At 42.4% G+C, this 22,866-nt stretch overlaps 1 long non-coding RNA gene across 3 annotated transcripts in view; it reads left to right on the top strand.

Annotated features, from left to right (window-relative positions):
• The first annotated feature begins 1,979 nt into the window (after positions 1–1,979).
• The window catches only part of LOC116748857, a 56,942-nt gene continuing 36,055 nt past the window's right edge, over positions 1,980–22,866 (top strand). For all 3 annotated transcript variants that reach the window (XR_004348413.1, XR_004348412.1, XR_004348411.1), the window contains exons 1-2: positions 1,980–2,047; positions 16,292–16,406. This is a non-coding gene — a long non-coding RNA (uncharacterized LOC116748857). The remainder of the gene's footprint in view (positions 2,048–16,291; positions 16,407–22,866) is intronic.

Genomic DNA, 22,866 nt, shown 5'->3' with positions numbered 1-22,866 from the left:
AGCCTCCATGTGTTTGTGTTTTTTACGTTTTTTTCCCTGTAATTGATTTCTAATCTCATAGCGTTGTGGTCAGAAAAGATGCTTGATATGATTTCAATTTTCTTAAATTTACTGAGGCTTGATTTGTGACCCAAGATGTGATCTATCCTGGAGAATGTTCCGTGTGCACTTGAGAAGAGAGTGTAATCTGTTGTTTCTGTATGAAATGTCCTATAAATATCAATTAAATGTATCTGGTCTATTGTGTCATTTAAAGCTTGTGTTTCCTTATTAATTTTCTGTCTGGATGATCTGTAAGTGAGGTGTTAAAGTCCTCCACTATTATTGTGTTGCTGTCAATTTCTTCTTTTATAGCTGTTAGCAGTTGCCTTATGTATTGAGGTGCTCCTATGTTGGGTGCATATATATTTATAATTCTTATATCTTCTTCTTGGATTGATTCCCTTGATCATTATGTAGTGTCCTTCCTTGTCTCTTATAACATTCTTTATTTAAAGTCTATTTTATCTGATATGAGTATTGCTACTCTAGATTTCTTTTGATTTCCATTTGCATGGAATATCTTTTTCCATCCCCTCACTTTCAGTCTGAATGTGTCCCTAGGTCTGAAGTGGGTCTCTTGTACACAGCATATATATGAGTTTTGTTTTTGTATCCATTAAGCGAGGCTGTGTCTTTTGGTTGGAGCATTTAATCCATTCACATTTAAGGTGATATGTATGTTCCTATGACCATTTTCGTAATTGTTTTGGGTTTGGTTTTGTAGGTCCTTTTCTTCTCTTGTGTTTCCCACTTAGAGAAGTTCCTTTAGCATTTGTTGTACAGCTGGTTTGGTGGTGCTGAATTCTCTTAGCTTTTGCTTGTATGTAAAGCTTTTGATTTCTCTGTTGAATCTGAATGAGATCCTTGCCGGGTGGAGTAATCTTGGTTGTAGGTTCTTCCCTTTCATCACTTTAAATATATCATGTCACTCCCTCTAGCTTGTAGAGTTTCTGCTGAGAAATCAGCTGTTAACTTTATGGGAGTTCCCTTGTATGTTTTTTGTCATTTTTCCCCTTGCTGCTTTCAATAATTTTTCTTTGCCTTTAATTTTTGTCAATTTGATTACTATGTGTCTCGGCATGTTTCTCCTTGGGTTTATCCTGCCTGGGACTCTCTGCGCTTCCTGGACTTGGGTGGCTATTTCTTTTCCCATGTTAGGGAAGTTTTTGACTATAATCTCTTCAAATATTTTCTTGGGTCCTTTCTCTCTCTCTTCTCCTTCTGGGACCCCTATAATGCGAATGTTGTTGTTTTTAATGTTGTCCCAGTGGTCTCTTAGGCTGTCTTCATTTCTTTCCATTCTTTTTTCTTTATTCTGTTCCATGGCATGAATTCCACCATTCTGTCTTCCAGGTCACTTATCCATTCTTCTGTCTCAGTTATTCTGCTATTGATTCCTTCTAGTGTCTTTGTTAAACATTCCTTGCATCTTCTCTATCTTTGCCTCCATTCTTTTTCCAAGGACCTGGATCATCCTCACTATCATTATTCTTAATTCTTTTTCTGGAAGATTGCCTATCTCCACTGCATTTAGTTGTTTTTCTGGGGTTTTATCTTGTTCCTTCATCTGGGACATAGATCTTTGCCTTTTCGTCTTGTCTATCTTTCTGTGAATGTGGTTTTTGTTACACAGGCTGCAGGATTGTAGTTCTTCTTGCTTCTGCTGTCTGCCCTCTGGTGGATAAGGCTATCTAAGAGGCTTGTGCAAGTTTCCTGATAGGAGGTGGTGTGTAGAGCTGGGTGTTGTTCTCCGGTGGGCAGAGCTCAGTAAATCTTTAATCTGCTTGTCTGCTGATGGGTGGGGCTGGGTTCCCTCCCTGTTGGTTGTTTGCCTTGAGGAGACCCAACACTGGAGGCTACCAGGCTCTTTGGTGGGGCTAATGGCGGACTCTGGGAGCTCCTACGCTAAGGAGTACTTCCCAGAACTTCTGCTGCCAGTGTCCTTGTCCCCACAGTGAGCCACAGCCACCCCCCGTCTCTGCAGAAGACCCTCCAACACTAGCAGGTAGGTCTGGTTCAGTCTCCTATGGGGTCAGTGCTCCTTCCCCTGGGTCCTGATGTGCACAGTACTTTGTATGTGCCCTCCAAGAGTGGAGTCTCTGTTTCCCCCAGCCCTGTTGAAGTCCTGCAATCAAATCCCGCTAGCCTTCAATGTCTGTTTCTCTAGGAATTCCTCCTACTGTTGCTGGGTCCCCAGGTTGGGAAGCCTGACGTGGGGCTCAGAACCTTCACTCCAGTGGGTGGACTTCTGTGGTATAAGTGTTCTCCACTCTGTGAGTCACCCACCCAGCGGTTACGGGATTTGATTTTATTGTGATTGTGCCCCTCCTACCATCTCATTGTGGCTTCTCCTTTGTCTTTGGATGTGGGGTATCTTTTTTGGTGACTTCCAGTGACCTGTCGATGATTATTCAGCAGTTAGTTGTGATTCTGGTGCTCTTGCAAGAGGGAGTGAGCGCACGTCCTTCTACTCCGCCATCTTGAAGCAGTCTCTCTGGTTTTAAACTTTTTTGACCATCACCCATAGTAAAAAACACATTTTATTATCTTGACCCAGGACATCATATAAATATAGACATAAATATAAATATAAACCAAAAGTTTTACCAAGAGGATGCACTCGGATATATTTTATTCTAATCTTTTTTTCATTTTAATAATGGTTTTAACCCACAAAATTGATTTCATTGCCCAGAAAGAGACCTTGACCTGCAGTTTGAAAAATGCTGCCTTAAAGCATAAACTCACATTCAAAGACAAGCCCTCATACTACTCTTGTATAAATAGCCACTGGGACAGTGCCCAACACATAATATGTGTTCAGGAAATATTTGTTGAACTTCTGGACTTTTAAGGAACCAATAATCCACAAGTTAAACAATTTGTTCTGTAAACTCTCCGGTGTCCTGTATGTGGAAGAGATAATCCTAATTCCAAATTTCAACAAGCAAATCATTCACAAACACAAAACTCTAAGTTGATTTCTGTTGTAAATCTAGACTTGAAACTCTAAATACTAGCAGGCACATCATTCAACAAGCATGAGTTAAGTGTCTGTTCTGTACTGTGCAATGTCCTAGGGGCCAGAGATACAGAAAGAAATCAGACCCAGCCCCTGCCCTCACGGATCTGGGATGTGGTGGGAGACTGGGAGGCGAAGCCAGCTTTAGAATGCAGTGTGAAGAGGGTGGCACAGGCTGCATGGGAATGGAGGAAACAAAGTCAGTTTCCTAGAGGAAACAGTCAGTTTCCTGGGAGCCAAACCCGAGCCTATACTGGAAAGATGAATAGTAGTTAGATGGGACAGTAAATAAAGGAGTGCTGTATCAGGCAAAGAGAATAACATGTGCAGAGTTGTGGCAGCCACAGTCAATTGTCCCCCTACAGCCGATCCACATGTTTCTTGTTGGTCGTGCCCCAATTACTTTTGGAAGGCAGGGGATTGTCCCCTGCTACTCCATATAATTCAGGGAAAAATCCTGACTAACATGAACCAGTTGTGATGGTCCCATTCTCCATGCCAGTTATTGGTTTAGGAATGGCATAAAACTCAGATCTGGCTAATGAGATTCAAGGGCATATCTTCTGAAAGGGGACTTCAGGAAAATTTGCCTTGTTCTTAAAAAGAGACTTATGGTCAGAAACATCCCTCATCTTCTACTGGTTGCTGCATTGTCTCTATGGGATGCCCGACTGTAATGCAGCCATGTAGTGACCATGAAGAGGGCAGCAATCAGAAGGATAGAAAGACCAGGGATCTCGGTGACCTTGGTGAGTAGCTGAACTAACCAATCCTAAAGCTACTCTATCCCAGGACATGATGTCATGTAAGATAAAAGATTTTCCTTATTGTTAAAGTCAGTTGAGTCAGGGTTTTATGTTACTTGCAGTCAAAATGAACCTAAACTGATGCAAAGCTGTGGAGATATAAAAGACATGTTCTGGTTTCTGCAAGGCAGGATTTGAGATGCAAAGGCCAGATCATACTATGCTACAAACTTCAGCTTCAAAATGAAACAAAAGTGACTGTTAAACATATGAAAAACTCAACCTCACTTTTAAAGAGAAATGCACTTTAAAGCTACAATGATCTTTGTCAAAGATCAAAAAGCTTGATAATATCCAATATTGCCAAGGGGAAACCAGCACACCCATTTGTTGCTGATTATAAACAGTATAAATCTATGGAAGGCAATTTGGCCATAACTGTCAAAACTAAAAATGCACTTGACCCAACAACTCTACTTCTAGGCATTCATCCTATAGACACACTTCCATGTGAGCAAAATAACATGCACAATGATACTAGTTACAGCATTGTTTGTAAATGCAAATTGGCTGAAAACTAGCCCTTTGACCAGCAGTAGGAAACCAATTAATAAATCACATTACATTCATATTGAATTATATGCAGCCATTAAAAAGAAGGAAACAATTGTGTTTGTACTGACGTGAAAATACATCAAATAAATATTGATAAGTGAGAAAAGCAATATGCAGGATAGAATAATATAGAATGGTGCATTACTATTTGTGTGTGTGTGTGTGTATGTGTGTGTGTGTGTGTATGTGTTGGATATTTGAAAATGCAAAAACCATGTCTGGAATGATAAACAAGAAACAGATAACATCAGTTGCCCTCAAGAGGGAAGTTAAGTGGGTAGAAGTCAGAGGAGGAAAGAAGACTACTTTCATTATACAGCTTTTTGTACCTTCTGAATTTTATGCCATGTGTATATTTTAGCTTTTCAGAATGATTCATTAACAAAAGGAGGGGTCAATCTCGATAAAAAATACCTTAACTGAAGAATATCATAAGATATTAAACTAGAAAATTTTAAATTATTTTTATAAATGCAAAAGCGTATTTAATTTTCCATATTCATTCATTTTTAAATGTTAATAGAGGAATTCACTGGTGGTCCAGTGGTTAGGACTGTGCGCTTCCACCACACAGGGCACGGGTTTGATTCCTGGTCAGGGAACTAAGATCCCCCATGCCGCCTGGTACAGCCAAAAAAAAAAAAAAATTTTAATAGAGATAGAATGAGTCTTCTTCACATAAGAAAGAGTGCCTAATATTGGACATCATATTCAATGGTGATTTTGTAGAAGCTGTTGTCACTTCTTAAAGATTACAACAAGATGTTTTCCAAGAAACTGGAAATAAAGTTGATTTCAATATTAAATTGGTAAGATTTCCCCCATCACAAACATGACTGGTTATATACAGAGGTAAATCTAGAGGTTGTAAATTTGTGACTGAAAGGTTGAGAAAAGCCAGCATTCCAGCCCAGGTGCTCCGGGAGTAATTTCAGGGGAGCACGGAAAGAATGCAACAGTAGTGCAGAACACAGAAACTTACACATAAGTTGAAAAAAGACCCAGTACATACAAGGGAATTAGTCAGCAAGCAAGCACACCAGTTCCCCCTAAACACAGCTAAGGGAAAGGAATCTCTTTACTAGGCAGACTCCCACATACACTTCCAGCCATAGAGGGCTGTGATCTGACTTAGCTGAGAAACACCTGAGATCAGCTCCGTCCTTGGTCTGATTTCATGCTTCCTAAGCATTGCCTGATAATCTGGCTGCCCCTGAGGCCAATCTAAGGAGACAAAATATGATCGTCAGGCTGACTTGAGCAAGCATTCTGATCCACTCAAAAATGTCATTAAGACTTTAGCTGATAACAGAACAAAGATTTGTAACAAAACAATTCACAAAAGAACAAATATTAATAAATATGTAAAAAAATTTCAATTTTACTAGTTATCAAAGAGAAGCAGATTAAAAGAAGCATGGTATTTCTTTCACTAAATTAAATTTAAACTTAACCACCCCCCCAAATTAAAATGCAAATTTCTAAATCAGGAGCTGGTGATATTGGCACCTGTATTCATGGTGGGTAGTATCATAAATAGATGTAATCAATTAGGAAAATAATCAAGAGTCCTAAAAATGTTCATGTCCTTTGACCTAATACATCTCTTTTAGAGAATGGATCCAGAGCAGAGCAGCAGAATCATGAAACCATTGCCAAAGTCCAGGGTTCCATCCTGACATGGCCTCCCTGTACAGGGCCTTCCCAGGCCATATTCCCATGCCTGTGCTTTTCAGTACAGTAACCACTAGCCACATGTGGTTACTGAGCACTCGAAATGTTGCTAGTCCAAACTGAGATGTGCTATAAGTGTACAATATACACCAAATTTCAGACTTAAAGGGAAGAAAAAAAAGAGATAAAAATAGATCACTAATAATTTTTATATTGATTATATATTGAAATGATAATGTTTGGATATTTGGCTTAAATAAAATATACTATTAAAATTAATTTCTTATCTTTACTTTCTTTTACTTTTTTAATATGGCTAAGAGAAAATGTTAAACTACCTATGTGGCTCACATGCTATTTCTTTTAGACAGCACTGTCCGAGTATTTCTGTAACATAATGTGACCAGCATCTTAGGTAATCAGCTCTATTTCTAATCAACATGGTTCTTTGTAGCTAGTGCTGTGGCAAGGCTGACTTGTTTTCTAGAAAAAGGAAGAGGAAGGATAAATGTATGACCCGGCAGAGGAAAGGGCCTCTGCCATAATTTTTCCCCCAATGCCCTTGCTCCCATGCCTGAAATTCTCCATTGAGCCACAATGTTGGGTTGGGTTGTTGAAATGGAAGGAAGCCACCTGGCAGGGACTGCTTTCCCAGACTTATATCCCTCTGTCTCCCACATCCCTCCACTTGGGTCCATCCATGATGTCACCAGAAAGATCTACAAAGATAAAAAGTCATATCACGCCCCTGCTAAACATCCTCCAGCTACTTCCCTTGTGACTTAGAATAAAATCTGCATGCCTGCCTTGGCCCCAAGACCAAAGGACATGGCCTTGCTTCCCTCTCTGGCCTCTTCCTTCTCCTTTCTCTCCCTAGGCTACAGCCACACCAGCCTCATTTCACTTTGTCAACCTGACTGACTCCTTTCCCTCTTTAAGTCTCCTGAATGTACCATTCCCAACCTCAGGAAGCCTCTCTAGTCCCTTTCTAGCACATCAGTGTATTTTATTTCCTTTATCATACTTACATCTTCCTGAAATTATTCTTATTGTGTTTCCTTTGTTACCACCTGTCTTTCCTTCACAAGGTAATAAACTCCACGAGAAGAGGGATCCTGTCTATCCTGTTCACTGCAGCATCCCCCATCTTAGAACAGCATCTGGCGTATAGTAGGGGCTCCACAAATATGTGTTGAACAAGCCTATGAATGAATGCCAAATTACTCTACCTACTCTTTCCCAAATGTGTATTGATTTCTCTTGTCTCAAAGGAAATCTCGCCTCAAAGTATCTTTGATTTTGCTATGTCTTCCTACCTAAAGTTTTTATTCCTCATCTAAAATGACTTACTTTCCGCTTCAAGCAAAAACTATCCAACTCAAAAGCATCTGATGAGGGACTTCACCGGTGGTCCAGTGGTAAAGAATCCACCTTCCAATGCAGGGGATGCGGGTTCAATCCCTGGTCGGGGAACTAAGATCCCACATGCCGTGGGGCAACTAAGCCCATGCGTCACAACTACTGAGCTAGCGTGCTGCAAACTACACAGCCTACGCGCCCTGGAGCCCACACACCACAGCTAGAGAGAAGCCTGCACCGCAACGAAAAAAAGGGATCCCGCATGCCTCAGTGAAGATCCCACATGCCACAACTAAGACCCGATGCAGCCAAAACATAAATAAATAAAATAAATAAATAGTTTTTAAAAAGCATTTGATGATAAGGAGGGCTTTTTTGTTTCTTTAATCTCACATAATAAGAAGTCCAGGGCTTCCCTGGTGGCGCAGTGGTTGAGAGTCCGCCTGCCGATGCAGGGGACGCGGGTTCGTGCCCCGGTCCGGGAAGATCCCACATGCCGTGGAGCGGCTGGGCCCGTGAGCCATGGCCGCTGGGCCTGCGCATCCAGAGCCTGTGCTCCGCGACGGGAGAGGCCACAACAGTGAGAGGCCCGCGTACCGCAAAAAAAAAAAAAAAAAGAAGTCCAGAAGTGGCACAATTCCAAGGTTGGGTAACTCAGTGACTCAACGATGTCCTCAAAGAAGCAGGCTTTTTCCAACCTTTTTCCTCTGCCACCCTCAAAATGTGGCTGTTGACCTCATCTTCCCCCTTTATGTTTGCAAGATGACAATGGCAGCTTGAGTACCATGTCCTTACACGACAGCATCTCAAATCCAGGGCATCTCAGACTCAGAAAGTTTCCCAGAAGTCCCTTCTTCAGAGTTCCCTTTTACGTTCCATTGCCCAGAATTGTAGGGCATGCCCATTCCTAAACCAGCCCATTTCTAAACCAGTTACTGGCAAGAGCAAGGAATTTCCATGATTGGCTTAAAGAATCAAGATCTGCCTCTCTTGGGCTGGGTGAATCCCAGGTGGGTTTGGGGTGATGTGATGGGGTCTAGGAAGAAAAAATGGTCTCAGAATAAGCCACTGAGAATTTCCACAAGCCACAAAACCCTACTAGTTTTTTCAAGTGCAACTCAAATCTTAGGTCTTTCATTAATCCTACTCTGATTAGCTGAGCCAGAAGCAGCCACTCTCTCCTATGAATGTAAAACCTTCAGTTCAGGTAAAAAATTTTGCTGTCATTCCTAATTTCTCTGTTTATAACCCCATACCTTAGCTATTTTGTCTACCTTCAAAATATATTCAGAATTAAACCTCATATCACCAACCTCAGTCCTATCACTTCGGTCCAAGCCATCATCATTTCACCCCTGGATTATTACAGTAGCCTCCTGACTGGCCTCAGGCTTCTCCTCTTGCACCCCTAAATCTACCCTCACACAGAATGATCCTTTCAATGTATAACTCAGATCATGTCACTGCTCTGCTCAAAACTCTCAAAACTCTCTAATGGCTTCAGAATAAAATCCAAAATTCTTCCCACAGCCTCCAGAACATTGGCGATCTACACTTGTCCCTTCTCTAACCTTATATCTTGCCCATCCCCTCTCACTCACTGCCCTCCAGCCACACTGGCCTACTTGTCCTTCTTAGAACCCACCAAGCACACTCCCGCCTCAGGGCCTTTGCACTTGCTATTCAGATTGCTTGGAAAATTCTTCCAGATATTCTGATGTCTTGCTCTCCCTCTTTCTTCAGGTTTTGACTCAAATGGCACCTTATCTGGGAGGCATTCTCTGACCTCCTATCTAAAAAAATTCACCTTACTCTGCTTCATTTTCCTTCAGAGCACTTGTCACAAGTTGATGTATTATATATTTATTTGTTAACACTGTCTTGTCTCATTAGAATCTAAGATCCATGAAGCCAGGGGTTTTATCTGTTTTTTCACTGGTTTAGCATGTAACATGGCATATAATAAGCACTCAATATATATTTATTGAATAATTGCATAATCCTTTAAGCTTTGTTATCTGTTTGATTCACTTGACATGGTCCAAAGCTATTACCTTTGCATGTGCATGTCCTGTCTCTTCAAGCTTCTTAAGGGCCAGAGCTGAGTCTTAAAGTACAATGTCTGGTATAAAGAGGGCATTCCAAAGTTTATGCTGTTGACAGATTCGGAGAAAAAATATATTAGGATAATGAGAGTTATCATTTTTCTAACCTGGTCTTGGCAGGATGATGAGAAGATGAGGTACGGGATAGGACAGCACATTTAGGAGAAGGCTTGGGGTTTGCCCTTAGAATAGGGTCCAGATTAAGTCCTTGAGGAAGAGGAGAGAAGCATCTCTCTGAAACTGAAAGGAAAATACAGGAACACATTTCCTACTCCACAGTGTCCCCTGGAACTGGTCTTTCCAAGTTTGTTCACATTCTAACAGTACAGGTATATGTTAGAGATATTGTGGGTTCAGTTCCAGACCATTGCAATAAAGCAAGACACAAACGTTTTGGTTTCCCAGTACATATAAAAGTTATATTTACACCATACAGCAGTCTAATAAGTGTGCAATAGCATTATATCTAAAAAATCAATGTACATACTTTAATTAAAAAACACTATTGCTAAAAAATACTAACCATCATCTGAACCTTCAGTGAGTTGTAGTCGTTTTGCTGGTGAAGGATCTTGACTCAATGCTGATGGCCACTGACTGATCAGAGTGGTGGTCGTTGAAGCTTGGGGTGGATGTGGCTATTTCCTAAAATAAGACAACAGTGAAGTCTGCCACATAGATTGGCTCTTTCTTTAATGAGCAATTTCTCTGTAGCATGCAATGCTGCTTGGTAGCATTGAACCAACAGTAGAACTTCTTTCAAAATTAGTCAATCTTCTCAAAACCTGCCTCTGCTTTATGAGCTAAGTTTATGTAATATTCTAAATCCTTTGTTATCATTTCTACAATCTTCACAGCATCTTCACCAGGAGTAGATTCCATCCCAAGAAACCACTTTCTTTTCTCATCAATAAGAAGCAAGTCATCTGTTCAAGTTTTATCATGAGATATAGTAGCAGTTCAGTCACATCTTCAGGCTCCACTTCTAATTCTAGTTCTCTTGCTATTTCCACCACATCTGCAGGGACTTCCTCCACTGAAGTCCTGAACTGCTCAAAGGCATCCATGAGGGTTGCAATCAATTTCTTCCAAACTCCTGTTAATGTTGGTATTTTGACCTCTTCCCATGAATCATGAATCTTGTTAATGGCCTCTAGAAAGGTGAATCATTTACAGTAGGTTTTCAATTTACTTTGCCCAGATCCATCAGAGGAATCACTGTCTATGGCAGCTATAGCCTTATGATCCATGGGCTACACAATGGATGTTGTGTTAGGAGGCATGAAAACAACGTTCATCTCATTGTACATCTCCATCAGAGCTCTTGGGTGACCAGGTATATTGTCAATAAGTGGTAATGTTTTGAAAAGAATCTTTTCTCTAAGCAATAGATCTCAACAGTGGGCTTAAAATATCCAGTAAACCATGTTACAAAGAGACATGCTGGCATCCAGGCTTTTTTGTTCTTACAGAGCACAGGCAGAGTAGATTTAGCATAATTCTTAAGGGCCCTAAGATTTTTGGAATGTTAAATGAGGACTGGCTTCAGCTGAAAGTCACCAGCTGCATTAGCCCCTCACAAGAGAGTCAGCCTGTCCTTTGAAGCTTTGAAGCCAGGCATTGACTTCTCCTCTTCAGCTACAAAGTCCTAGGTGGCATCTTCTTCCAGGACAAGGCTGTCTTGTCTACACTGAAAATCTGTGTTTAGTGTAGCCACGTTTATTAATGATCTGAGCTAGATCTCCTGGATAATTTGCTGCAGCTTCTACAACAGCACGTACTGCTTCACTTTGTACTTTTATGTTATAGTGACGGCTTCTTTACTTAAACCTCATGAACCAACCTCTGCTAGCTTCACAGTTTTCTTCTGCAGCTTCCTTCTCTCAGCCTTCCTAGAATTGAATAGAGTTAGGGCCTTGCTCTGGATTAGGCTTTGGCTTAAGGGAATGTTGTGGCTGGTCTGATCTTCTATCCAGACCACTAAAACTTTCTCCATATCAGGAATAAGGCTGTTTTGCTTTCTTATCATTCATGTGTTTACTGGAGTAGCACTTTTCATTTCCTGCAAGAACTTTTCCTTTGCACTCACACCTCAGCTGACTGTTGGGCGTAAGAGGGCTAGCTTTCAGCCTATCTCGGCTTTCAACATGCCTTCCTCACTAAGCTTAATCATTACCAGCTTTGATTTAAATTGAGAGACGTAGGACTCCTCCTTTCACCTGAACACTTAGATGCCATTGTAGGGTTATTGACTGGCCCAATTTCAATACTGTTGTGTCTCAGGGAATAGGGAAGCCCGAAGAGATGGAGAGAGATGGGGAATGTCTGGTTGGTGGAACAGTCAGAACACACACAACATTTATTGATTAAGTTCACCATCTTATATGGGCACAGTTCATAGCACCACAAAACAATTACAATAGTAACATCAAAGATCACAGATCACCAAAACAACTATAATAATAATGAAAAGGTGGAAATATTGTGAGAATTACCATAATGTGACACAGAAACACGGAGTGAGCAAGTGCTGTTGGGAAAATGGCACCGATAGACCTGCTGGATATGGGGTTGCCACAAACCTTCAATTTGTAAAAAAAAAAAAAAAAAAGCAATATCTTGGAAGTGAAATAAAGCAAAGTACAGTAAAATAAGGTATGCAACTGAATAGGGCGTCACTCCGGCAAAGGTCTACTTAAGAGAAGCTAAACAGAAGAGAGCAAAGCCACAAGTGGTTTAAGGTCACATGGAGTCACTGCTCAAATTTAGGAAGGAAATTCAGACTTACTCCAGGTCCCCCCCCCAATCCGCCCCCCCAGTACTCCGACCTCCCAAGTACGCTGGGGAGGTCCCAAGAGGGGCGTTGGAGCCCCGGGAGAGCAGGTCCTGTTAGCCCAGCTCTCACTTCTGCCCACGGTTCTCACCCTAATTCTAGCAGCAGGGCCATTTACCAGGCTCCAGGGAACCAGGCCACTTTCAATTGTCAATAGCATTACACTTGCCAGAGGAGAAAGGGACAAAGGAGGAGACTGAAGACAGTGCTTTAAACAGAAGAAGAAAACGATATCATTGGCTGTGCCCTAAGCCAAAAAAGCAAATGCCAGGAATAACTGTGAGCGTTGTGTGAAGCCAAGTCTGCGCAGACAGGACCTGGGTGGAGGAGGAGGCGGCAGGGCCTGAGGTGGTCTGAGGACGCAGAGCTAGCGCCCCAGGGGCAGGGCAGGAGGAGAGGGGCATATCATAAGCAACCTTAAAAGACTCATTTTAGCATTCCGCAGGAAATGAGAAGCAGATGGGTTGGTGTGGAACTTGTTTACGTGTTATTGGTCTCCGCTAAGCTTCCAGGGCAGAGTTAGGATTGGAAAAAAGGGGTATTTTAGGCAAATATTGACATGGTCTCCATTCTGAGAAAGTGGGGCCTCTCTTAATTGGATCATCTTCCCCTTGAGATACTTGAGGCATTTAGGCTGAAGGACCCTCATTGCCCCATACTAGGGCAGGCCTGGCTAGGGCAGTACTGACCCACTTGTGCCTTCTTAAGGGAACTGAGTTAATACATCTTCTCTCTTGCTTTTTGTCCCTACTGGACAGAGAAGCAGAAACAGAGACCTGGACATGCGGAGGATAATGAAATGGTTCACATCAAAGGTCCTGAGGTTTGCAGAAGGCTTATTAGAACACAGATTACTGGGTCCCACCACCAGAGTTTCTACTTAGTAGAGCTAGGGTGGGGCCCAATGGCCACACATTGGATCACCTGGAGATTAAAATATACTGATGGCTGGGCCCTATTCCCCAAGATTCTGATATTAACTGCTCTAGGATATGACTTGGGTATTGTCTAAAGCTCTCTCTGTATTTCTAAGTTACAACCAAGGTCAAGATTCATAGACCTATTTCTCTTTGACCTGCCATCGTCATTACATCTGTGGCTTAATTTCAACTTACCTTCAAAATATGGCCTCCAGATGGTTAGGACGACAGGAGACCATGGGATCCAAATTTGGCATAAACCGAGATTTGGGAAAAGAAGCTAAATAAAAAATCACTTTCTGAGACACAAACTATTAAAAATCTATGTAAATGCAGGCAATTACTCTTTTATGTAATCTGTCCAGGAAATAGAGCTCCTAAAAAATGTTTTGTTAAGTAAGTTGCTGCCAAGAGTCAGAGAAAGTAATCATCTTTAATGCTTATCCAGCACTTACTATGTGCCATGCAGTCTTCCTAGTGCTTTTATTTTAAACTCATTTAATTCCCACAGTAACACAAAGGTAGGGGGTATCACCATCCCCAATTTAACAAATGAGGAAACTGAGGCCCTGGGAGGTGAAGTAATTTGTCCCAAATCACACAGTTAACAAGTGACAGAGCCAGCTCTCAAACTTTGGTGTGCGTCTGAATTACCTACAGAGACAGTTCAAAATACGACGACCAGGCCCCATCGCAGATCAATTGGATCAGGATCTCCTGCACTGCGTCTTTATCAAAATTGTTTTTAACAAACTCCTGGAGAGTCAGTGGTTCACCAAGGTAAAGAGACCATTGTTAGGATTTTAAATGAAGGCTTTGAAATTAGATTACCCTAAGTTCAATTCTTTCTCCATCACTTATAACTGGAATCTTTGAACAAGTTACCTATCCTCTCTTCGACCTTTCCTTTCTTCATCTGGAAATGAGAATGATAATAGTTTGGGGGATTGTTCTGAGGATTATGTGGGTCTAAGGCACAGAGTGCAGTGACAGGTCCACTGCCAGTGCAGAAGGACATTTTGAGACATTAACTAAGTCTTCCTTGCACCCATCAACACCGCACACTTCACTGTCCTCTCCCACTGTGTCATCCAAGGCATGCCCTGTGCTAGGGAAAAGTGATGCTGCTACAGCTGGAATGGCAAGAAAGTCAGTGCTTAGCTTTTGATATTCAAATTAGAGTACTGAACACAAGACCTAGACTTGGGAGAAAGGACTTTCTGAGCTTTCAACAACTATTTAAGCCTAACCAGTAGACAAATAGGACTGATCCAAAAGAACCGTCCAAGATAACCAGGCCTCAGGCAGTCCAATAGGGTTACCTGGACAGTAGGGATGCGTGGTCTCCAAGAGAGGCCCCAGCCCCCTGTCATCTTCCCAGGGTGAATCCCCTCAGAAGAGAGGGAAATGTGGTTGGGGGTAGAACACCAGATGAGCTTTGAGGAAACTGAGAATGGAGGAGGCTTGTGTCTACTTCCTATCTAGGGAGGGCAGCTAACTCCACAGATGTGCTTATGCCACACTGACATGGGGTCAACAGAGAAGAGATGGCTTTACAGGTGATAAAGGAAGAGAACTCAGTGACAGCCTTGTTTCCTGTGGCCCCAAAGAGGTGTGGGAGAGGAGCTCAACCCTACTCATACTCTGAGAAGTTAGCTGAGAGTGACAGCCAGCAGCCCGAAGGAGTCACACCATGGAGGAAGAGCAATGGATGGCAGAACAAGCTGAGCAAACCAGATGGGCACGCAGCCACCTTTGAGGATAACTCTGGACTCCAGTGGGGAGGACCCCATGATCAAAGACAAGATGGGGCAGCTACTCATCTTGGGAACCACCAACACAGAGCACATGGTGTTACATGGTCCCCCCTCTCTCACTCCGATCCCACTGAGAGTCCATCTAAAGTAGAGCAAGGGAGAGAATGTGAGTAGAATAATAGAATAGAATTAATCTCCTTGGTAGTTCCTAGATTAATTTTTCTGCATCGCACAGAAGGGGAGTCTGAGATGAAAACTATTCTGTTTTAGAAAATCAAAGACACATATGTATGTACCTGAAACTATCTTGTAAAATTAACATCTACTAGTTAAGACTATCAAGTTTCCTAAACCTCAAAAGACATCTAGCATGACTCCCTCAAAATGTAAATTGATTTAATCAGCAGAGTCAGCAGATATCTTGGAAATGGCAGCATGTCTACGATGAGGAGTAAGATTTTGGTGACTTGTAAAAAATTTTTTAAAAATAAATATTGAAGGGCTTCCCTGGTGGCGCAGTGGTTGAGAGTCCGCCTGCCGATGCAGGGGACACGGGTTCGTGCCCCGGTCCGGGAAGATCCCACATGCCGTGGAGCGGCTGGGCCAGTAAGCCATGGCCGCTGAGCCTGTGCGTCTGGAGCCTGTGCTCCGCAACGGGAGAGGCCACAGCAGTGAGAGGCCTGCATACCGCAAAAATAAATATAAAAATAAAAATAAATAAATATTGAAAAAGGAGAGTTTAAGCCCAACATTATTGCAACACTATTGCGGAGAGAGAGAGACACTGTGTCTGACTGGATTGCTATTCCAGGTTCTGGGTGGTGTCCCTGTAGTCAAACACCCAGGGTTCCCATGTTCTACTGCAGCCTGGGTACACAGCCCATGAGCCTGCTTTACCACTTTACTACAAGGTGGGATTCACTAACCATGGCAAACTTGGTTTTCCAAACACCTAAAGGACAGTGGTACAGATAGTAGGCACAAGGACTCTGATATGTGGAAAGGTGTACCCTGCCCTGAAAATCCACACACTGGCATTCTGACTTATAAACAAGTCTCTGGTGAGTTAATTAATGGAAGCCTCCTAGATTGGGTTGCCAGATTTACCAAATAGATACACAAATATTGCAGGGGCAATACTTATACTAAAAAAATATTCATTGTTATCTATCAAACTTAGAACTGACTGCCCTGTATTTTTTCTGTCAACCCTACTAGAGCCTGCTCACTGCCAAGTGGACTGATAAAACGGAGGTCCTGCATACACAAGACCGAGAGCCAGTGCTGCCTCTGAGACTACCTTCACCAACACCCTATGGAGGGCTCACCTAAGGTACCAGCCCGGGGTTAGGGTTAGTCAGTCTCTCTCTCTCTGTCTCTTAATCTTTATTCACTCAAAACCTTCTCTTCATTTATTCACAAAGTAAATAACCTCCCTTATTAAGCTTCTCAAGTCTTTTACTACCTGTTCATTCCAAGACCAAATTTACAACTTGGACAATAAATGCATAAAATTGAAAGCCACTTCTTGGTGGCTTCCAAGGAGGTAATTAATATTATCAACAACATCTATTATGTTGTAAGATTAGTTTCTTCCCTGCAGTTGCTAGTTAAATATGAAGTTTTATTAATCTTTCGACGAAGAAGTTTTCTGTCCCTTGACCTGAATTTTATCTTTTCCCTGATTTTTGACTCAACCACAACCCTAGTCTTTATATCCATTGCATGGTGGGATCCCCAGGCTTCAGATCACCTTACAGAAAACTCGGACGCCTGTGGGGAGGACCCCATGATCAAAGACAAGATGGGGCAGCTACTTGATGGATCTCTGTAGGGCCATTTCATTTGTGCTTAGGGAAAAATTAAAGTAGGAGGAGCACCACAGAACAAGCAGAGGAGCAGATTTGGTTTACAATTCAGTGAGCAAGAAAAGATCTTTCTCTTTATCCAAGCCAGCTCTCCTTCTCGGCACTAACATATCACAGGAAATCAGTGTCTTATACTTGACTGTGTCTTCCCTTTGTCATCTTCTAAGGAGGTCTCTGCCCATAGAGAGACAATATTGATTTGTCATCCCCAGACCAGTTGGAGCTAAGTTCATGCTACTTGACTCAAGTCATCATCAAGCTCCTCCATTCTAGAGATAAACTGCAATTTTTGCTAAGGAACTTGAAGAGTGTCTCTGGTGAAGTAGGATTTAGGTCATTCCTCTGGAATTCTGGTTTTAATTCATTGCTGGCATTTCTGAAGTAGTTTAGGGTGAACATCTGAGATAAATGAGTCATCTCAGTCCTTCTATTTCTTCTATTTCCTATTAGTTTCTAACTTAAACATTTCAGAACTAAGAATTAATATATCTTCCCAATGCTGGAAACAGGCAAGTCATTCTGTAAAATATATTGGGAAATTAATGGACTTCCATCTGGGGAGAAGTAAACAAAAGTAGATTATATACATGCCTGTTTATCTATAGACCTACAGTATTGGGAGCTGAAGGATGGTTGAGCAGTTCTAAGCCAGGCTTGTCATTAGGTTAAAAAAAACCCCAACCAGCCAACCACCAATTTGGTTTTTCTCCAACTGTCAGCTGGAAGCAGGGAGAAGTGAAACGTTAAACTGAACCAAAAAGGGATTTGGAGTTTTTTGAGGGGTGTTTTAAAGAGCTAAAAGGTGCCCCTTGTTCTCCACCAACTCAACCGTCCTCAGATTCTGGGCTCCCAGGAGAGGTTGGAAGAAATCCCTGCCCCCATTGTGGCTGTCGCCTTGTTTGGTGAAATAGATGTGATTAGGAAACTTCCTCAGATCAATCACCCAGGTGGTTCGAGGGACAGAGGTGACCAGAAGCAAGGCACAGAGGGGGCTAAAAACTCCTTCCACGGTGAGCACTTGACAGCAGGCAGGACCAACTACATTATCAACCTCAGTGTCTGCTCTTCTCCCGGTCCAAAGTGCAAACATTCTCCCCTAGCTATGGCACAAGAACACTATAAGAAGCATCCAATCCATTCCTATATAAATGTATCTTCACATTACATATGGTATTTTGATAACTAATATGAGTACAGCGCCCTACATTTGTAAAGAGCTCTCAGATACATGATATTATTTGATCCGGTTACATACAGGCCTTATCAAGATGAGCAGGTGTCAGGAGCAATCAGGAAACAGTGGGGGTACTGACATTCCCCACAACCACTGCGTCAGAGAAACCCATCAGTATGATCTTACAAAGAAATTCAGTTTATTTGATAACTAAAAAAAAGAAAATTGCAGGATAGTCTGTACATCGTGAGCCCATTCGTGCAAAAGAAATATGGTTATGCCTATGTATGTACATACACAGATAGCTTTATTCATTGTATCTATACTCACATATGCAAATATACAGATACATGTATATGAGTATATATTCAAATGTTTATATATACAATTTTACAGTGAATATTATTATTTTATGTTGTTAATTTTATAGATATTTTTCCATAACAGCTTATAGAAAAAAACCGAACGATTTTTTTGGCCAAACCAATATATTTATAATATTTATAATATATGATATTTTATAATTAAAGAACATTATAACAAGGTATGTTTAAGAAAAAAACTAATTGGTGTTAGCATTTCTTTTTCCCACCCTCACTTAAGGGAAGAGAAGTGGTTGTTGTTAAACGTGTAGATTGTACTATATTTGGAAAATTGGCCTTAAAAGGGAGGACTCTGATAAGGCCAGGACCCCACTCCAGTAGTTTTGTCCCCTTGGCCCTATACAAACCCCATGCTGCAGAGGGCTAGCATGACAGCTGTGTTGTTGAAGGACATCTGTTTCTGAGAACAACTCAAACTCATCCATGGGTGGTTCAGTCCATGCTTAAGTCAGAGGATCAAAAATATAAGGCTGTACATACCCTCTCTCTGATCAACTAATCATACAGCCGTAGATGTGCACACATTAGGGTTAAAAGAGAAAACGATGGCAAGTCCTGCACCAACTTCCAGGAAGGTAAACAGGTGGAGTGGGAAAAATAGGGAATACGAATCGAGCACTTGTGAGTTTGAACCCCAGCTCTGCTGCTTACTTACTTGTGTCCACAGGCATGATCTTAGGCTCTCTGGGCTTCAGTTTCCCTCTGTGTTAAATGTGCCCAATAATACCTATATCACAGGACTATTTCATATACACATCTCAAGTGACACTCTCTAGAAAGGATGTTGAAAGCTTGGTTGTCAGAGCACACCAGGCGACCAATCAGATTTTGCTGATATCCCACATCCACTGCATCAGATAGAATTTCTGCTTCTTTGTGTACATTGTAGGGTTACTCCCATGCATTCGTCACAACTGTGAACAAATTGGGTGTGTTTTGTTTGCCAGGAAGTAACACTGTCAATCCTTCTACAAACAAACCAACACAAGAGGTTGCGGTTCTGCAAATAAACCCCACATCCTTCTAAAATGAAGGAGGCTTTGAGAGACCCTCAGGAGAAGGAGAGAGACTGCCACAGTCCGCTCCCTTCCCTTTTCTAACGTAATCTTCATTAGAAGTCAGCCACCTATCCCACCCTTACACTTCCAAAGACCAAGAATACCATACCTAGGGAAGCGGACCCTGAAAAACATGACAGGTCTTCCTAGCCATCTGGGAAATTCCCTAGAAAAAGGAGGTTTGGGTGCAAGGAGATTCAATTTGCAAGAAGTTATACAATCTCTTTAGTCCTCAATTTCCTGAGCTGTGAATGAAAGAACTAATGACTCGTAAATTCTCTTTTAATCCTAACATGTTATGACTATAATCCTCTCTCTCAATCCTCTCTGCTCTATTCCCATTGCTCCACCCTGGTTTGTGCAATCATCAGCTCTTCCCTGGGTTGTTGCAACTGCCTCTAGCCTTGCTCCTCCAAAATCACGCTTCACAGAGCTTGCAAGATGATCTTTCTAAACTGCACATCTGCCTCAGGTACTTTTGTGACTCTCCATTACCTCCAAAATAAAGTCCAGTTTCTCAGCACAAGCCTCAAAGACGTGTCTACCTTCCCAGCACCATGTGTCACATCGCTACTCCTGTAACTGAGAAAGCAGAACTCCTTAGACTTCCTCTCTCACCTCCACGCTTTGCTATTCCCTTTGAATGGAATGTCCCTCCCCACATCTGCCCAGCCAACTCTCCTTTCAAAGTTAGCTCAAGTAGCACATTCTCCAAAAGGCAATTAGACGTCTCTCCTCTGCACCCCAATAGGACCATGAGAAATAACTGTATCATAGCATCATATTTTCATACAGCATTTAGAGTTGTTGTTTCTGAGTAGAGACTGGCTTTCTGCTCTGGCAAAGGACTCAGTACTAGTACCATCACTGGTGCAGGTGACGCTCATAAAAGGGGCAGGTACGCAGATCCTCTGTTCTCTCTGGATCCTGCAGAGAGGCAGGGTCGGGTGGGGTGTGGCTGGATGTGCTCTGGAGCAGCACTCCTAAGGAGGAATCACTTGCTGCTCTTCCTTTACACAGGTCAGCTTGAGAGGGGCTGTGCTGAGGGGGTAAATATCTCGGGGTTCAGACACTAAGCAGTATGAGCTTAGGGGCCCATTGCTTAGGGAAGTGCTTGAACTGCCCAGCTTGAGGTCTCCTGGTCCCACAGGAAGTTGAGATTGGGTACAGCCGGTCCCCCTGTTGGAGAAAGAGGGAGCTAGCCCACTGCCTGGCAACCCAAGGAAAATCTCCTGGGATAATACATTGGTCAGTCCTACTGGTCAAACCACTTTCTACACATATGCCCCCAACTTACTATATAAGGTACCTAGTACCTAGTATTTTAAAAGCGCTCAATAAATAATTACAGACGCCACTTACTGAGGGCCTATTGCACGCCAGTAACTTGATATATTTTATTCCTAGTTCTCACAATGACTATACAAGATTATTAGTTCAATTTTATAGATGAGGAAACTGAAGCTTGAGAAGGCTAATCGACTTGCCTAAGATCGTATGGCTAGTAAATGGTGGAGCTGGAATCTGAACTGACATCTCGATCACTCCAAAACCAGTGCTCTTTCCCCCCAAGCTATGTAGCCTTTCAGTATGATGTTCTCTCCCTCTCTCTGCAGGAACTTGTCACTTATTGTGCTCAAATCCATGCCTTGAGTGCCCTCCTACTGAAATGTGTTCCTCCAGTGAGGCCTCTGGACTCTTCTGCCTCATTATAAGCTGACCTGCAGTTTTTTCCTTACCTTTACCCAGTCTGATCTGCTCTCTACCCTCCAAACCCAGTGTGTACTTGAACTCGTCTGCTGTTAGTAGAAGTTCCAAGTAAGTATATGCAATGAAAAGTCAGGAGCAGGAACAACAAGGCATCTTGGAGACAGGAACCAAACTTGATTCTTTGGCAGGGCCCTTGGAGACAGAATGACCCCCGGTTAGCCATGTCTGGGTCCTGAAGTGGGAAAGGCCTCTGGCCTTTTCATTCAGCATGATGTCCAGGGAATGACCCAGAACATGATGACTCTGGCAGAGGTAGCTGCTCTATTCCCCAGGCACTTGTAAACCGGAACAATCACCATCTTCCTCCCCCACTCTTCATCAAAAGCTTTTATTAAATAGCCTAATTATTAAACAAGGCAGGTGGAAGAGAAAGGTAGGAAATTGGAGGGTTGAACTGAGCTTTTTCAAAAGCCAGAAAAATGACTCAGAGTGTGTAACACCTCATCTGGAGAACAAACTGGATGTTCCTGATGCAGCCGGGTGCATTGTTAAACCTGTGGAGAGAGATAGGGAACAGACCACTTTTTTTCTCTTTCAGTCACAAATAACTGCGAGCTCAGAGCCGAATTGGTGAGCTTCTAGAATAAATCCAGAAGATTTATTCTCCCAACAAGGGCCAAAGAACTGAGAGAATCACAGGAGAGAAAAATATATACTATCTGTTCAAGTCAGTGTTTAGAATATTCTAAGTGGGAAGACATTTTATTAGCAAATCCACTAGACTATAAGCTCCTTGAGGTAAGAAATTGTGCTCTTATTTATTCTTGATTCTAGGATGGGGTCCAGTGCCTGGCACATAGTAGGTGCTCAATAAACGTTCACTAGAATAAAGCTGAAGGCAGGAGCTGAGTCTTGTACAACGTTGCATCCCTCTCAGTGCCTAGCACTTAATGAATGAATGACAGGGGCATTCATGAATGAGAAATGCCGTTTTAGACTTGCCTTTGAAGAAAAGCATACGCCTTTGCAAGCAGCGGTATCATCTCCTGAGTTATTCAAGAAGCCTGTGTTCACTTCCTAATTACGTCTTGATTTTTACCTCCTTAGAAGGCAGAACTTTTGCTAAAATAATCTGGCTGCTAATAAGAAACAGTTCTGCTGGCTTTTCTTCATCCTCATGAAAAGCCAATCTGTCCTGAACTTCTGGAGCCACCAAGGCACACGCCAGGCCTTGGATTCTCCTGGGAGCTGGTCTAATTTTCCTCTAGCTTTTCCGGTTCCCTCCCTTCTACTCTCTCCCGTCCTCCTTGTTCTGGGTCTCGCGCCAGCTGAGTTTTGACTCCCTTTGTCAAGCAGCTCTGCTTCTGCCAATCCAGTAAACCTCACCTCTCTCAGCTTAGCATATTTACAGAGACAGTACACCAGAAACATATGGATAGTCAAGAAAGCACATAAGGTGTAGGAAACTGAGGCAGGAGCAGCGAGAGGCAAGAGCTCTTCCTCACAAGTATCCTGAGCAAGGGCTTGAGGGCCATGCTGGTTTTCTTCCCCTCTCACAGAGACAGGTGCAAGTCACTGATGCGGCTTCGTGTGGGAGCTG

This window comes from Phocoena sinus, chromosome 2 (assembly GCF_008692025.1).
Source record: "Phocoena sinus isolate mPhoSin1 chromosome 2, mPhoSin1.pri, whole genome shotgun sequence".
Taxonomy (NCBI): domain Eukaryota; kingdom Metazoa; phylum Chordata; class Mammalia; order Artiodactyla; family Phocoenidae; genus Phocoena; species Phocoena sinus.
The sequence above is the reverse complement of the archived record's forward strand: the minus strand, read 5'-3'. Positions and strand labels throughout refer to the sequence as shown.